This window comes from Geotrypetes seraphini, chromosome 4, assembly GCF_902459505.1.
Source record: "Geotrypetes seraphini chromosome 4, aGeoSer1.1, whole genome shotgun sequence".
Classification (NCBI taxonomy): domain Eukaryota; kingdom Metazoa; phylum Chordata; class Amphibia; order Gymnophiona; family Dermophiidae; genus Geotrypetes; species Geotrypetes seraphini.
Window position 1 is genome coordinate 284,820,965 of NC_047087.1, and position 18,572 is coordinate 284,839,536.

At 38.7% G+C, this 18,572-nt stretch overlaps 1 protein-coding gene across 2 annotated transcripts in view; it reads left to right on the plus strand.

The window, feature by feature from the left end:
- The window catches only part of ARHGAP19 (Rho GTPase activating protein 19), a 118,329-nt gene that overhangs the window by 87,733 nt on the left and 12,024 nt on the right, over positions 1 to 18,572 (plus strand). The window lies entirely within an intron of this gene.

Below are 18,572 nucleotides of genomic sequence, written 5' to 3' on the forward strand. Positions count from 1 at the left end.
AGAAAAGGTTAGAATAGATAATATCTGGTAGCATTGTGTAAGCCAGGGGTGCCCACACTTTTTGGGCTTGCGAGCTACTTTTAAAATGACCAAGTCAAAATGATCTACCAACAATAAAATTTAAAAAAAACACAACGCACACTGTACGCATAGAAAATGTTAATTACCATTCCTATTCCAGGGTTTTTCAAAGAGGTCAAAGCAGATGACTCTATGCACTATCACCTCAGTAACAACCATACAAAAATAGACAAATATACCCCCCTCCCTTTTTACTAAACCACAATAGCAGTTTTTAGAGCGCAGGGAGCTGCGCTGAATGCCCAGCGCTGCTCTCGACACTCATAGGCTCCCTGCGCTAAAAAACTCTATTGCGGTTTAGTAAAAGGGGACCTTAGTGTAAAATATAGACAGCAGATATAAATTGAGACACATTTCGATCACTAAATTTAAAATAAAATCATTTTTCCTACCTTGTCTGGTGATTTCATGAGTCTCTGGTTGCACTTTCTTCTTCTGACTGTGCATCCAGTCTTTCTTCCCTTCTTTCAGCCTGTATGCTTCCTCTCCTCCACACCTCATTCCCTCCCCCAACTTTTCCTTCCTCTCTCCCTGCCCTTTCTTTCTCTCTGCCTCCCTTTCCTTTTTTTCTGTTTCTCTTCTTTCCTTCTGTCTCCCTGCCTGCCCTTTTTCTTTCTTTCTTTCTCCCTGCCCTCCCCCAAGACACTGCCACTGCCATCGGGGACCCAAATTGCCATCGGGGACCAGGACCCAAACCGCCACCAATAACAGGCCCGAAAGCCGACGCCGCCCCAACCTCTCCCTGCTTCGGCCGACCAGCATCGCGAGGAACTGTTGGGGTAAATGCTGCCGGGTCCTGCCTTCGCGGAAACAGAAAGTAGGCAGGACCCGGCAGCAAGAAGAGGAAGTGCTTCATTTACTTGTCTCCCGCCTTAGCCCGTAGCGAACGCTTGCTTCAGGGCTCTCAACATGTGCGTGTCGGCTTCCCTTCTCTCCCCCCCCCCCCCCCGGACATAACTTCCGGTTTCGGAGGGAAGAGAAGGTAAGCTGGAACGCACACGTTAGAGCCACGGAGCATAAGTTCGCTACGGGCTGAAATCTCCAAGCCGGTTTTTTGGGTATTTTTTTAAAATGTTCAGCAGTGGCAGATGACAGCTGGGTGGACCACCCAGCTAAAAGGCCCTAGGGAGAATACTGGAGAGGAAGGCTGATCGGCCCAATAGATCAGGACGGCAACACGAGTGCGATCGACTCGAGTTGCCTTCCTGAGCTACTGGTCGATCGCGATCGACGCGTTGGGCACCCCTGGTGTAAGCTGTATATTTATTTATTAAAAATTTGTATACCGCATACGACTATGCAGTTTACATATCACATACTTAAAATCTTATTTCCCTACGATTTCCACATATAGCATAGATATGACTGGACAACATCATAAGCATCTCCCCCCCCCCCCTCAATATAAAATGTCAGTATATCGAGTCAATACAAATTTCAACAATTAAGAAAACAAAAAGGCGTCAGATCAAATGATTAATTCCAAAATAAATGACAAATCCAATTCACATTTGCATGCAAAGCAAGTCAAATTCCAACAATTCAGAAATATAAACAGGCTTTAAATCAAACATTACTGTCAGGGACATCTGAAGAGAATATTTTCAGATGGGATAAGCATTAGCATAGAAAGGCATTGGCAAATAATTGTGTTTTCAGTATTTTCTTAAAATCCATCCTCCCAATACGGAATTGCAAAATTCCAGGCAGGGCATTCCATAATTCTACACCAGCCACAGATATCATTGATGCTCCAATCCTAACATGCATAATCGACTTTCTTCCCTCCAAACTTAATTTCATCCCATTTACAGATCTAAGCTCTCTTCTTGGTTTATATAAATTTCAAAAATTTCTTGTAAGGTCTTTGGAGAAGCATGATACAGTGTCTGATGTATAATCGCAACAATCTTAAACTGCACTCTTTGTAGCATAGGTAACCAGTGCAGTTTCTGCAACACAGGAGTTATACGAGTACTTCTTGAAACCCCTGTGATTAATCTTGCAGCAGAGTTGATAAGCTTTTCAAAAAGGTAGATCTTCAGGAGAGTTCTAAATTTGGGGTATGAGGCCTTGAGTCTGATTGCAGAGGGAAGAGCTTTCTAGATGGAGGGGGAGAGCCAAAAGAAAGCTCTTAAATGGTTTGGAGCAATTGGGTCATATTTTGTTGAGGAATGCTGTCACAGATTACAGTAATGCCTTATGCTTTGGACTATCTGCTAAATACTGGAGAAAGTTTCAACTGCTGCAGAACACAATAGCTAGATTTGATTTTCAAGCACTTAAGATTTGCTTATGCGGGGCGCTGCTGAGCCCGAACAAGATGGCAGCTGATCTCTGAGCTCCCGCGATTTCCCTCACTAACTGAGCAAACAGCTTAACCAAATTCGATCAATCATACTCGGAGGAACGCATATTGTGTATGTGAAGGTACCTTTTACTTTTATTTCCATTCGATTCATGGCTACGATGTCAGACAAGAAAGTGGGAAAGCGGCATAAGCCAGAGCCGCTCTCCCCCTCAAAGGCACCGCTCCCTGCTTCCGCCGGCGATTCCAGCCGCGAGATTCTCGCAGAGCTCCGAGAATTAAAAGAACTCGCTGCAGACACTAAAGCCAGTACCGACGAGATTAATGAAAAATTAACAGCTATGTCGGCAGATTTCGCCCAGATGCAGACACGTGTCGGTCTGCTAGAAAACAAAATGGAGGCGACCACGAACCAGTTAACAGAGCTACGGAGGCATTCTAATCGCATCTCCTTGTTGGAAAAAGAGCTTGCTGATAGCAACGACAGATCTAGACGCTGCAACATTCGTATACTGGGGCTACCAGAAAATGGAAGAGATAAAGATCTTATCAAACAATTGGAAACCTTAATCCCCCAGCTGCTGGATATAACATTTCAATGAGAGTTTGAAATCGAGAGGGCGCACAGAGTGCCTTCTCACCGTGCTGCTGGTGATCGTCAGCCTAGACCCGTCGTGATCAAGTTACTGCGTTATCAACATGTATTAGATATTATGCAGCGAGCAAAGATCAAGGCTCCGATTAAACATGAGGGTGCTACTGTAATGTTTGTTCCTGATTTAAGCAAATCCACTGCCCTGTGCCGCAAGCAACTACTCTTGTACAGACCACAATTAAAATCCTTGAATGCTAAATATGGTCTTCTATACCCGGCACGCATGAGAGTGACTTTGAACAACTCAACTAAAGACTTCACGAAGCCGGATGAATTAGCCACCTTTATTGAACAGCACTCTCCTACACCAATTAATCAGGTGTGATAGCTTAATATGATATGCCGAGTCCAGTAGTAATTATTTGAAGCCACGTGCTTCCCAGGCACGACTAATGCCAGATTGTTCATGTTCAAGGTTGAAATTGTAGCCTCATGATATGCTCTTACTCTGAGTTAAACTGTTCTGTGTTCCGATTCACTCTGTTTGCTTATTTCATACAAAAAAGAATCACTGAGGAGGGATTTTGGAGATTTTCACTCCTATCCTGTCTCTCTTAGCTGTTCTCACACAGTTGTTTTACTGTGACTTCTTAGTCACTTATGGTTATTTAGGGGGTACACTAATTGCATGTGATGAAGGTACAAATTATGTTCTGGTAATGTTTTGTTTATTAACATGTGCATTGTTATGTCTCAGTTTACCTTTAACCGCATATGCATACATTTTCCTGTGCCATTTTTACCATCTCAATGTCACTTAAAATTGTATCACTAAATACAAAAGGTCTTAATAATAAAATCAAGTTGAAGAAGATTTTAGATTACTTAGACAATCAACAGCCGGATATCATAATGCTACAGGAATCACACTTAGATACTCTCGCATCAGCTAAGGTGCATCTGCCATGGACCTTGCCATCTTTCTCTTCTCCTGCAGTGGATAAAAAGGGAGGAGTAATAACTCTGATAAGGAAATCTAATACCATTTCCATTCTGTCGTCCTCTTGCGACCTTAATGGCCGGTGGGTCAAAGTTACAATCAGCTTTGCTGGACTGAGCTATTGTTTATTTAATCTATACGGTCCAAACACAGACAATCCAGATTTTTTCCATTCCATTTCTGAGTCCTTACTAGATGATGCCTATTCAAAACTCATTGTAGCTGGTGATTTCAATATGGTTCTAAATCCAGATGTTGACAGACAATCAATATGTACATACAAAAAATGCCGTTCATGGTATGCATTACAGGACCTCATAGATAATGCCAAACTACTCGATATCTGGAGACTCAAAATAAAGATGAGAAAGACTACACCTTCTACTCACCACCACATTCTTCATATTCGCGCATTGATTTTTTTCTTATCAGTGACACCTTATGTCCATCTGATATAGAAGCAGAAATACTGCCGATAACTGTCTCAGACCATGCGGCTATCACTATGCGGATTTCCATAAAGGCATCTATCAAGACTCCGAGACAATGGCGCTTTAACAATGCTTTATTGCAAGACAAAGCTTTCTGTGATACCATAAGAACCCAGATTCAAGAGTATTTTCTGTTTAATACACCTGATCAGACGTCATGGACGTGTTGTTGGGACGCCTTCAAGGCGTTTATAAGGGGAATCATTATTACGTTTACAGCTAATAAACATAAAAAATTAAGAGAAGAATTACAACATATGGAGATGGAAATTAAAAATATTGAGCTTCAACATCAACAGTCACCGATGGATACCAATTTACTATTTCGATTGAATCGTGCCCGCTTTCGCTATAACTCCATCTTGAGCAATAAAGCTTCACTTGCGATATTCCAACAATCTGCATCTTACTTTGCGGAAAATAACAAATGCGGTCACTTATTGTCCAACTTCCTAAAGAGACGGGAGGAAAGATCCCAAATTACTGTTATTAAACTAGAAAACGGTGAAGAGCTCACAGAACCACCAGCCATCTCCCATGCATTCATGAATTTCTATAAATCAATCTACTCCTCTGACCTTGATTCACCCCATTTGATACCGGCATTTCTGGAGGGGATCCCACATCCTCGATTGGATGTAGCTGATAACAATTTATTAGATGAACCCATAACCTCTGATGAGATATCGAAGATCCTACTCTCCATGGCGCTTAAAAAGTCACCAGGACCAGATGGCCTGACGGTAGAATTTTATAGAGAATTCAAAGATGTACTGATCCCCTTTTACCTACCATTCATAGAACATCTCATTGAATCTGGAGAGGTCCATGGCTCTTTTACTGAAGCTACAATTATTGTTTTGCCAAAACCTGGAAAGGACAACCGTTATATTGCTAACTATAGACCATTGTCTTTGATAAATGTAGACGCTAAAATCTTCGCTAAACTGTTATCCACCCATCTACAGCGTGTTATCACCAAGTTAATACCGCCAGATCAAAGTGGCTTCATCAATGGATGCTTTTCTAATGACAATACCCGAACCTTTTCCCATGTTATTGCAAGAGCACAGGATCTAGACAAGGAACTACTAGCGGTTGGGTTAGATGCAGAGAAGGCCTTTGACCGTGTAGAGTGGCCTTTTTTATTTTATACGTTACAATGGTATGGCTTCTCTGATACCTTCATCGCTAAAATTAAAGTACTATATTCAGCTCCCACCACTAGAACATTCATAAATGGAACACTTTCCTCTGTCTTTTGACCTTCACGTGGGACAAGGCAGGGATGCCCACTGTCGCCCCTACTATTTAATCTTGCGCTAGAACCCTTACTATTGCGAATCAAGTATGATCCAAACATCTCTGGCTTCAATCTCAACAAACAAGAAATTAAATTATCGGCATATGCCGACGACATATTGTTGTATATCACGCCTGTTTCATTCCCTTACTTGTTATCAGCGATCAACTCCTATGCGAAGGTGTCTGGATACAAGTTAAACACCTGCAAAATGGAGGTGATTCCTCTTAACTGTCCTGCGGCTGAAACAGAAATAACAACACATGGAGTAAAATGGATACCTACCTCCTTGAAATATTTGGGTGTTCTCTTTGGTCCTACCATCGAAGATATTCTTCAACTTAATGTGGATCACATACTGAACATCATAAAAACTTCAATATCAAAATGGTCTCCTCTATCATTGACATGGTGGGGAAGGCTCGAAACTATTAAGATGACATTAGCACCAAAGATTAACTATGTACTATCCATGCTACCCTTCCACTTGCTTCCTTCCTTATACAAACAAGTTGATTCTCTTCTAACAAAATTCTTATGGAAAAACAAACAGCCCCGCATCGCACTATCTAAACTAAAGGCTCCACGTTCTGCAGGTGGTGTTAACTTCCCTTGTTTCCTACAATACCATCATGCTTTTCTTTTGCGTCAATGGCCTTCAGGTCATTGTACTGTTCCGCACTGTTGTACTCCAGCATGGCAGATTATTGAACACGAACTATATGGGGAACATCGACTGAAATTCTTGGCTGGGACCTCACTATCGAAATCTGACCGGTCAGATAAAATTCTATTGGCATATAAAACAGCTGTTGATGCCACAGACTCTACTTTTACATCTGGATGGGCAGGCTCTTCTTTGATCCCTCTATGGAATAATGAAAAGCTCAAAATTTCAGACAAACAGTTGTCCTGGCACGAATGGCAAAGTGGTGAGATATGGCTTGTGAGAGATCTCCTGAGTAAGGATAAATGGATCCCCTTTTCTGAATTATCAACTTCTCATGACCTGGCCAAATCCCAATTCTTCAAATGGAATCAACTCTACCACTGCATAACCCACTCTCTGCCGGACATACTTCACAGAACCTCTAAACCTGGTTTGTACGTACTGCTGAGCTCTTTGCCTGTTAAGATTGTCAAAGCTTCTTTCTGGTACAAACTTCTTCAGAAAGCCACATTTACTGAGCCCTTGGAATTGGAAGTGAAATGGTCTAAAGATCTCAAACTACCTTCGGATGCAATAGATTGGACTACTTTGTGGTTAACTTTTTTTCAATCAGTTCGATCTGCCTCATTATTACAATCCATCTTTTTTGTGCTACATAGGGCTGTATGGACACCTGTACTGTCCAACAAAATAAACCCTACCACATCCTCACATTGCTGGTCCTGTAAACAGACAACGGGAACGTTGGAACACCTGCTCTTTTCATGCCCTCTTATACAGGACTACTGGAGTAAAGTATGGTCAACTATTTGTGATGTCTTGGGATTAAGTGACACCTTATCCTTTTCTATCATCATAAGTAGGGCTCAAGCCCTCTCAGGTACCATTAATTCCGATCTGTCTCGCTTATTCACGCTTATGATATCCTTAGCGATTCAATCGGTGCTATACTGTTGGAAAGATCTCTCTAAATTAGACTTCCATATGTGGTGGAATTCACTGTGCTTAACAGGCAAATATGAACGTGTCCTTGCAGAAAGATCAAATACACTATCAAAATTTATTAAAATATGGAAGCCTCTTATAGATTATTGTGACAATTGACCTTTTTATTAGCACTGTTGTAAGTGGATATGTTTACCATTCCTAATTTTGATAACTGTACTTATTATGATACTCGCTTATGCACATGCAGTTAATAATTGACGTTGTTACTTATAAGATCACTATCTTCATCTAATTTATTATTTGTGCAATTGGTTGTGATGTACACCCTGAATTATGTTCATGTTTATTTTACTGTTGTTTCCATTCTGTAACTGAAGCAAAGGAAAAACCAATAAAAATGTTTGAACTAAAAAAAAAAAAAGATTTGCTTATGCCACTCTGCTGCTTACCACACGTTACTGGTTGCCTGTTAAAGCACAAGTGGACTTTAAAACTAGTATGCCTTGTTTACAAGACTCTGCATGATCTTACACTTATTCTTTCTAAATTGATTATTTTTCCCACTTCATATCAAACACACAGATCATCCGATCAAGTTTTTTAAATTTATCTTTCATTTAAAGATGTGACTATTAAAAAGATATTGGAAACATTCTTCATCTTATGATCTACCCAGATTTGTAATAGTCTTCCTTTATAAAACTGCAAGTTATTTATCTATTGTTTAGAAGACACTAAAAAACTTTTAATCTCTCTATTATAAGTTTTATACAAAACAAAATTAACAATATAAAATTTTACCACGCTTCATCAGAATAATGATCAACTTTTGGTGGAATTCAGTTTGCCATATATATAAGATGGAGCGTACATTTGCAACACAAAAAGGATATATCGATAAGTTTAAGAAGATTTGGGGACCATTAACAGATTTTTGTAATGATTGATATAATTTTTTCCCATAATAAGATACTTGATAAAGGAGGGGGGGTAGGTTTATTCTCTTTATCATAAAATATAAATAAATTATCATAATAGTTGTTATATTGTGTGCAACTAACAAAATAAGGGGAGGGAAAGGGATTCATAATTGAATAATAGTTGATAAAATTATTAAATTTTACATGATATCTAAAATTGTAGTAAGGATTATATAAGATATGTTGTATGTACAGTATGCTATGGAGATATCAAGTGTATACTTAGGTAATTGTATGAATCTTTATGATACACTACTACTACAAGTGTATACTTAGGTAATTGTATGAATCTTTATGATACACTACTACTCCCACTGCATCGGATCTAATAAACTTCTTCGACAATAAAATTAAGAATATCCGAACACATTTTGGAACACTTCCATCCTCTCCCCCCCTCCATATCACCAATGACTCTAATACTCTATCATTCAGTACCTTTTCTACATTCACAATGCCCTCATTAGCAAACTTACAACTAATATTGAAATCTCTCAATACTGCTAACACTCCCCTTGAAAGCATTCCTCCTCTTCTTCTGAAAAAATTATTTTCTTTTTTTGGTCCATATCTCTGGGAAATGATATCTACATCATTTTCCAACTGTTCTGTCCCATTGACATGGAAAACTGCTCTCGTTTTCCCAAAAATTAAACATCATAATCTTGATCCCTCTCTCCCAACAAACTATCGTCCAATTGCAAATCTTCCTTTACTATCTAAACTAACTGAAAAAATCATACACACACAACTGTCAGAATTCATCGAAAAAACCTTTGTTTTACATCCCTGTCAAACTGGTTTCCGCTCATCACATTCAACAGAACTATCTCTGCTAGGCCTTATTTCAACCATACACTACTTTCATGACCACCAAAAATCTGTCCTTCTTATCTCACTTGACCTATCTGCTGCCTTTGACACCATTGACCATTCGCTTCTCTTAAACAGACTTAAAGAGTGCGGTATCACAGGAACGGCACTATCTTGGTTTTCATCTTACTTTCAAGAACGCAGCTTCAAAGTCTTTGCCAGAAATGAAACCTCACCCTCAATATCATTATCTTATGGGGTTCCGCAAGGTTCCATTCTTTCCCCTTTACTATTCAATATCTTTCTATCTCCCCTCTTAACCTTAGCTCAATCTATAGGATTTACGATCTTTGCCTATGCAGACGACATACAACTACTTCACCCAATCAATATTTCCAAAACGTCTGACATAAAAGATATAAACAATAAATTGGACACCATAAACGATTGGCTTCATTCTAATAAACTTTCTCTTAACATAGATAAATCTCGCGGTCTTCTATTCTCAATCAAAAACCCTGAATTTCTACCAGATAAAATTTCTATCAAATCTATCCCAATTCAAATGGAGACAAAAATCAAACTCTTAGGAGTTACCATTGATAAAGATCTATCATTTCATGATCATATTAGCTCGGTAGTTAAAACATGTTTCTATAAACTACGCATAATTCGTTCATTGACCTCAATTCTAGAAACCGAATCCATCAAAATTCTCGTTCACTCTCTAATAATCTCTCACCTAGATTACTGTAATTCCCTACTCAACGGCCTTCCACAAAAAGAAATTCGCCACCTTCAACTTATACAAAACATAGCAATAAAACTCATCTATAACCTAGGTAAATATGATCATGTTACGCCAGCTTTGAAAGATGCTCACTGGTTACCCGTGATGCACCGAATCACCTACAAAATCATCCTTTTGTCATTCAAAATAAAATCTTCTCAACTGCCATTATTTCTTCACAAACTTCTTATCCCTCAGTGCTCTACTCGAACTCTAAGATCCTCAAATCAAAATCTCTTATTGATTCCGTCAATAAAAGAATTTTATTACACACGCAAAATAAACTTCGCAGTAACTGCTCCGACATTGTGGAACTCCCTTCCACAACCAATTCGTGACGAACAAAACCTTGACAAATTTAAGAAAAACTTAAAAACTTTCTTATTTTGAGATGCATTCTCTTCCACTTAATATCTATCCTCTTAAATTCTTTTCTATCTAATTTTGCTCTTTTAAACATTCAATATATCTTATCCCCATCCAACATGTTTCTTCCTAATCCCTCTTTCTCCTTTTCTTACTTACAATGTAACTTTACCCATCCATTCCCTCTCTCCTCACTGTCAAGTCTGTCTTGTTATTGTCGTTAATGTTCACCATACATCATTTAATTTACTTAATATCTTTTGTTTTTTATTTTTTCTCAATTGTTTCTACTCTTATCTGTAAATTTTTTAAATCCAATGTAAACCGTCCAGATATTTGCTTGATGGTCGGTATATTAAAATCTAATAAACTTGAAACTTGAAACTTGTTATATGAAAAAATTAATAAAAAATGTGAAATCAGAATAATGATCCTTTCTTGTGATTGTTGTTGTTGTCCGAGTTTCGCCTTGTTTGAGTAGAACCAACGTTTTAACCATCATGCATACACTGAAGAAAAATGTTGGTTCTACATACCCAGATGCAGTGAGACCCAGACAACAGCAACAATCATGACACCAGCTGTGGAAGCCTAGGAGAACATATGATCCTTTTTCATATCAGTTAACCTTTCCATTCTAATAGTGTAACTTCATTTCCCTGTACAACTGTCAATATTTCATGTATCATTTCAAATAAATACTTGTTTTAATTGAATTTTTACTGTATTTTTCTTTTGTTTATTGTATCATTATTTTTTTTAGCTGCTGTGAACTTTTTTAGGGATCCAGCAGGTTAGAAGAATTTAGATTAGAGATACAGATGTGAGGAAGAGCTGGACTTGGATGCTTCTTTATTCGCTTGAATCCCCTCCAAGATTTAAGAGCATCCTCATGTCCTTTTTTTTTTTTTTTTTTTTGGTACTCTCCATTCACCATGATGAGCTTTCCTCCTCTTCCTCTTATCTTGATTTTCCTTCTGCACCCCTTTGCTGATCCTCCCTTTATCTCCTATCACTATGCCCAATCCTTCTTTTCTTCTGCCTTGTCTTCCACCCTTATTCCTGATCATCTCCTCCTCCACATTGTGTGAAATTTTCAACCTATTAAATTCCCAAATGAGCAAAATCAAATATTTAAAGATTATGGTTGGAGAACTCTTTTTATTATAAAAATACATAAATGTACACACCTTACAGGACTGATTTCAATTTAAAATTGTTAATTACAATTAATCAAATGATTAAAGGATCAAATATATATCTTTCTTAGCCCCAAGTCCAACATCTCTCCTTCTTTTCCCTCCCTTCCTTCCTCCCTCCCTCTTCACACTTAGGTACATTATTTCTCTTTTCCCTCCTATCCAACTCCTCTCTTTCTTCCTTCCTCTACTCCCAGATCAATTATCTCTTTCTCCCTTCCTTTCATCTCCCCATAAAAATAATAATACGGTTCTTATAGCCTGCTAAATTCCAATGAATGAAGGTTCAAAGCGGTTAAAGTAAGAGAGAAAAAATATACAAGATATTTTCTAAATAGATAAGTTTATAAATTCTTGCAAAAAGTGGTGCAAAATGTTATTGAATGCAGATCTAGAGGAAGAGATCACCAGAAATGAACAGACTGATGGCTAAAGGAAATACCAAAAAAAATGTTTTAAGTATATTCCTGAAAAAGAAGGGAAAAAGCAAAAGAGGATCTCTAGTCCTGAGTCCTTCCAGTTTTAGAGCATATCTCTCTCCCTTCTCCCCCAATCCTTTATCTCTCTCCATTTCATTCCCTCTCATTCTTGGTTCTGCATCTCCCTCCCTTCTCCCCATGCAGTATCCTCCCCCCCCCCACCTGAAGTTCTACAGTTCTCTCAATTCCCTCTTCCCCTCATTGTATCCAGAAGCAGCAGCTTGGAGCTGTCCCTCTGATCCATCCCACACCTAAAGAAACATGAAGTTGTATCAGAAGGGGCAGGATAAATCAGAGGGAAAGCCTTGGTGCAGGTAACAGGCAGCATATGCGTATCTTTTCTACTGCCAGATGATGAGTGAGAGGTAAGGAGCTGGGGCTACTGATGGGATGAGAGACAGATGAAGGTAGATGAAGCTGGGGAGGGATTGAGTATGGAGGATGGAAACAGAGGACTAGAAAGTACACCTCGAAATATGTCACGGGCCCTATCGAGGTGGAAGAAGACATATATGTTCTTATAGGACTCACGGCAATAAGAGGGCATCCGTTGAAAATCAGGGGTGGGAAATTTCATGGCGACACCAGAAATATTTCTTCACCAAAAGGGTGGTCGATCGCTGGAATAATCTTCCACTACAGGTAATTGAGGCCAGCAGCGTGCCAGATTTTAAGAAAAAATGGGATAAGCATGTGGGATCTCTTCATGGAAGAAGTTAGGGGGTGGGTCATTAGAGTGGGAAGACTAAGATGGGCCGTGGCCCTTTTCTGCCATCATTTTCTATGAAAACTGGGGGGATAAGAGACTTGGAATGGGGGAACTATTGTGGTGAGCTTGGGCGGTAGAAAGCATTAAAGTTTAGCTACCAAATTTCAGACCATTCTTCAAGCTTTGCTAGGTTCTTCCTCATGTTATTTACACCATCAGAGGTATCTGCTCTATTGCAGATTTTGGTATCATCTGCAAAGAGGCAAATCTTACCTGACAGCCCTTCAATAATATGCTTCCAAAAATGTAAAAAAAAAACAACAAAAAACAAACAAAACCAGATCCAAGAATCAAAGCTTGAGACACACCACAGGTAACATCCCTTCCTCAGAGAGATCTCCATTGACCACTCCCTCTGTCACTTTCCACTCAATCAGTTCCTGATCCACTCAGTTTATTTATTAGATGCTTGTGTGAGAGAGAGATGCCAGACTGTGCATTGGGGGACAGGAAGGAAAAGTGAGAGAAATGCTGGTGAGAGACTGTGCAGCAAAATTAATTTTTATTAGCCATGGTTTTTTAAAATTGTGACTAATACTGTGATTAACATATTTACCACAATAAAATGTGCAACAAATTCTTTATCCTTCTAGATCAGTCCAGAGAAATAGGCTGTGTCCCTTTATCAGCAAATAGAGGCAGAGAGCTTGGGAGACAATATCACCAATAAAGTAGTGATGCAGCTTTGGGTCTTGCTAGTTTTCTCTGCTTTATAGCCTCTGCCTCCAGCATATACTGATTTTATTGTAAACCACTTTGGTGTTTTATATATATCTCAGGCCATAATAATAACCATAAATATAGCTCCAGTTTGGACTGGTGAGCATAATCCTTCTCAGCCTAGCTCCCTATGGCAAAGATTTTAGTCTGTGGATAGTGAATAGGACTTCTCTGGTACAAAGCAGTTCTTAGGGATCAGTCCATATGGGGGAAGCCAAGTACCAGGACTTTGACCTGTGGATCTCAGTCCTGATAAGCTGTGAGTGCAGAGGGCCCCTGATGGGATTATTAAGTAAGGGGCTCTGTAGCTTTATTCTTCTTTTCCTTTGGACCGTTAATTAATAAAAATTAAGAGGTTGAAAGGGAACTCAAGGTGGTCTGAAGACCCTGAAAATCAAAGATAGGTGTTTTAAATTGGGCCTTGTAAGGTGCTGGCAGTTAATTTAGTTTTTACAGGTAGGGTGTGATGTGGCTATGCTGGTCACAGCACTTATCAGTCATGCTGCAGCATTCTGAATTAGTTAGAGCAAGTGCAAAGTCCTTTGGTTTGACCAATAAAGAAGGCATAACAGTAGTCCAGTCATGATGACATCATGAAATGGACCCCTGTGGTCAGACTCATCTTTTCGGTATATGGAGTGAGATTTTATAGTTATTGCAGGTGATAGAAACAGTTTTTAAAGGTTATTTGAATTTGCAGGATCAAAGGGAATGATTCTACAAGTATCATAAGGTTCCTGACTTGTGTTTTTAGGGGGAGTCCGTACTTCCCAAATGGTATTTTGAAATAAGGTATCTGTCCATTTGTCTTTGGAACCCATATAATCTCTTTTGCTTGGGTTCAAGCAGAATTTGGGGGGGAGAGGGGTTTGGCCTATTCCTGAGTTGCTGTTAGACTGGTAGTCGGTTTATTCAATGCTCTGGGTAGATTGTTTGTTTATTTTGTAATTGATATATCACCTTTCTAGACAAAAATCAATCCAATTTACAATCTCAATAAAACAGTTGATCAATGCACTGTGGGAAGTCCTTCTAATTTTCTGAATATAATTTGAGTAAATATAGTAAGTGTACTCACAGTTGTCAGATTTCCTCAGAGGTAGAGATTGTTTTAGTAGTAGATGAAGATTGGAGATTGGAGGGAAGAAGGTTTATGGCAGACTTTGAAGAGTTGTCTAGCAGGTTAAGATGATTTCAGAGGTGAGAGACTGAATCAGATAGCTTTATGTGAAAAGGCTGGTACTTTGTTCGGGGACTAGAGCCACATGTATTTCAGATTGAAGGAGAAGTGTTGTTGCCTCAGGGAATAACAATAAGGCTAGGGAAGAGAAGCAAAGAGACCAATAGGAACAGAGCTTGGCAATAGGTGGAAGAGAGAGGTCATACTTTGCAGACCCATCAAAGCAAAGGTTGTAGAGGTGACCAGAAGTACAGCAGTGAGACAGGACCCAAGCTCAGTTGAGAGAAAGGGAAGAGGTCTTAGGAGACAAGACCACTGGCAGTGAAGCGTATACAGGTAACCAAAAAGGAGATAATCACTTCTGCACAAGGTCCAATAGAAGAGAGCAGAGTGTGCCTGGTCTTCAAAACCCACTTTATTAGCATTCAAACATAAAGACAAAGCATATAATGGTCTTGTCGATCATAAAACCATGTAGCAGATCATGGACTCAACACGGAACATGCATCAGGAGTCCTAGAATGCATAATTTTTAAAATGTCTATAACATAGATGTTATAAAAATAAATTAAATAATCAACAATACTTAAAACAATGAAAATAAAAGAATAACCAAAATATATAACTATGCATAACATACGTACCCAAAACAGGTCAATGATAAACCAAATTTGTGGTTCAAATCCATGTAGATATATAGAAAGCAAAATATATCCTCAAAGGGTGTTTTAGAACTTGCAGCTTATAATATGCACTAGCATAAGAATACAGTATTTTTCATTACACACACAAGCATGAATAAACAGTGATATATATACTGCTGAAAGCCTGATACATATGTAAAGTGCATCATGAAGAGTCAATGATTTCCAATCTACATATATTTTTTTAACTTCTTTATTCATTTTTAATACTTACAAAAAGTGAAACATTATATAACATCAATTTTTTCTTAAATACATCACTTAATACTCTATAAAACTCTTTCAAATCCCATATCCCTCCCCCTCCCAAATCAATAACATTCATCCAACCCAAGAAAACATATAGTAACCTCCCCCTCCCTACATTGATTACACTTAAAAGAAAACCAAATATCCCCATCCTGGATGTGCATATTTAAGAGGAAAAAATGATATACATTCATTACAATATTTTGTTAATGGCTCCCAAATATCCTGAAATTTTTTAATACTCCCCCACTGCATGGCAATTACCCTTTCCATTTTAAATTTGTGACATAGAGAGTTCCACCAAAAGCTATAATTCAAACGATCCCAATTTTTCATTATATGTTGTATGGCAACCCCTGTCATAATGAGTAATAGCTTATTATGATATTTGGCTCTTAGCCCTCATTGACATGCCAAACAAAATGGTATCATAGGATAATGCCACCGGATGATCTAACAAACTATTTATTTGACCCCATATTGATTTCCAAAAAGCAAGAATCAATGGACAATAGAATAACAAATGATCTAATGTCCCAGCTTCAAGGTGACAGTGCCAGCATCTATTAGACTTAGAGCTATCTAACTTTTGTAAACAAACCGGGGTCCAAAATGCTCTATGTAACAGAAAAAAACAAGTTGGTCTCATAGATGCAGACACTGTACATCTCATCCTCCAAGCCCAAATGCGTGGCCATTGAGATGCAGTAATTTGATGCTTAATCTCAATGCTCCAAATGTCCCAAAGACCAGTTTTTGGTTTCTTATTCAAAAATCCAGATATTCATTTATACCACTGAGTGGCCTGATGTCCCAGAAAGTCCACAAGAACGGCAAACTATACTGATTACTGAGATTTTTCCATTCCAATGGTTTATATACATTCAATCTCATGCATATTCATTGGGGAAATCCTGAAAACCCAACTGGAATATGGCTCTCGAGGACTGGAATTCTCTACCCCTGCTCTAACTAATCACTCTGGCGAGTAATATGGATTACATTGCAGAGATGCTTTAACTGAAACAATATTGCTAAAAGCATAGAAATAGCTGAATAGGTCTCTACTGAAATATATCTTCTAATTGGATACATTGCAGACATACTTTCAGCAGTATATATTTCACTGTTTATTCATGCTTGTGTGTGTAATGAAAAATACTGTATTCTTATGCTAGTGCATATTATAAGCTGCAAGTTCTAAAACACCCTTTGAGGATGTATTTTGCTTTCCATAGTATCTACACGGATTTGAACTGCAAATTTGGTTTAACATTGACCTGTTTTGGGTATGTATGTTATGCATAGTTATATGTTTTGGTTAGTCTTTTATTTTCATTGTTTTAAGTATTGTCGATTATTTAATTTATTTAATATTTAATATTTATTTAATAAAGGAAGTTCTTTTTCACCCAAAGGGTCGTGGACACTTGGAATGCGCTACCGGAGGAAGTGATCAGGCAGAGCACGGTACAGGGATTCAAGCAGGGATTGGATGGATTCCTGAGGGATAGAGGGATCGTGGGGTACTGAGTAAACCAACCTGGTCGTGCATGTGCAAGACCGGAGGGCTAGGACTTCGATAGGAGGGCAGAACTTAAATGGGAAACCAAGGTGGCAGGGGAGCCCCTTCTGATGATTCAGACAGGCCTTGACCTGTTTTTGGCCACCGCGGGAGCGGACTGCTGGGCAGGATGGACCTGTGGTCTGACCCGGCAGAGGCACTGCTTATGTTCTTATGTTCTTATATGGCATTTTAAGAATTATGCATTCTAGGGCTCCTGATGCAGGCAATTTAGCCAAAACATGGTTCCGTGTTGAGTCCATGATCTGCTATATGGTTTTATGAGCAGCAAGACCATTATATGCTTTGTCTTGTTTGATTGCTTATACAGATAAGCAAGCGTTGCTGCAGCATGCACAAGACTTCATTGAACCATTGAACATAATGCATTGCTCACATATACCATAGAAAGAAATGACTGCAGCATTAAAGTTCTATGAGGTGAGAATAACTTTAAACACATCTAGAATTATGTCATAAACTAGTATGAAGCTGCCGGAGGCAGAACAAGCACACATGTATGATAAAAAGAAAAGAAGACTCCTGATGCAGGACCAAAAACATGTATGTGTAGATTTGTTGATATGAAAAATAGAGCATATCTACATATTTGGTTGCCTTCACTGTTTGTGATTTCTCATCTCGAGAAAGGGGTTTCTGCTGTTTTTCACTGTTAAATTCCACTACAGCATTTTGTGATCTTGGGCAAAGTCATTTTAACCCTCCATTTCCTCAGGTACAAACTTACCCCCTCCTTTACTAACGTGTAGCGTGGGTTTTAGCGGCGGCAGTAACTGATCCAACTTCCTGTGGGCAGGCAGCCGGTGTGAACGACTCTCCTCCTCGCCAGTGTATCACGGCACACCAGAAATCTCAGGAGGCACACAGTTTGTGATACACTGGTTTAAGTACAGGCTACCATTTTGTCTCCACCCTGCTTTTATTCACCCCCTCTCCCTCCAAATGAGTTATACCTGCATTTTTGAGTAATTCAATTGATGATGATGTATGTTTTATTCCTGAAAAACATTACATTTATAAAAACTTATCTTTTGTAACCATATGTTGATCATTACTCACATGCAGGCGTTATACCAACACATGTATAACACAAACAACTGAGGAGGGTCTTCAAGAAAACACTCTGAAATCATAGTATGTGCACAGTTTTAATCCATCTGTGTTTTTGTTTTTTGGGTGGTTTTTAACATCATTTTTATTAAGTTTTTGGTTTTTAATCTATCTGTTTGAAAACAGAAGTAAAAGTTATTGGGAACAGTAAGAAAATCATCCTCTGCATAATTCCCAAAAGACAGCAAGAGTCAAGAAACACATAAGATCTTAGTAGTAGTTACTTTTAAAG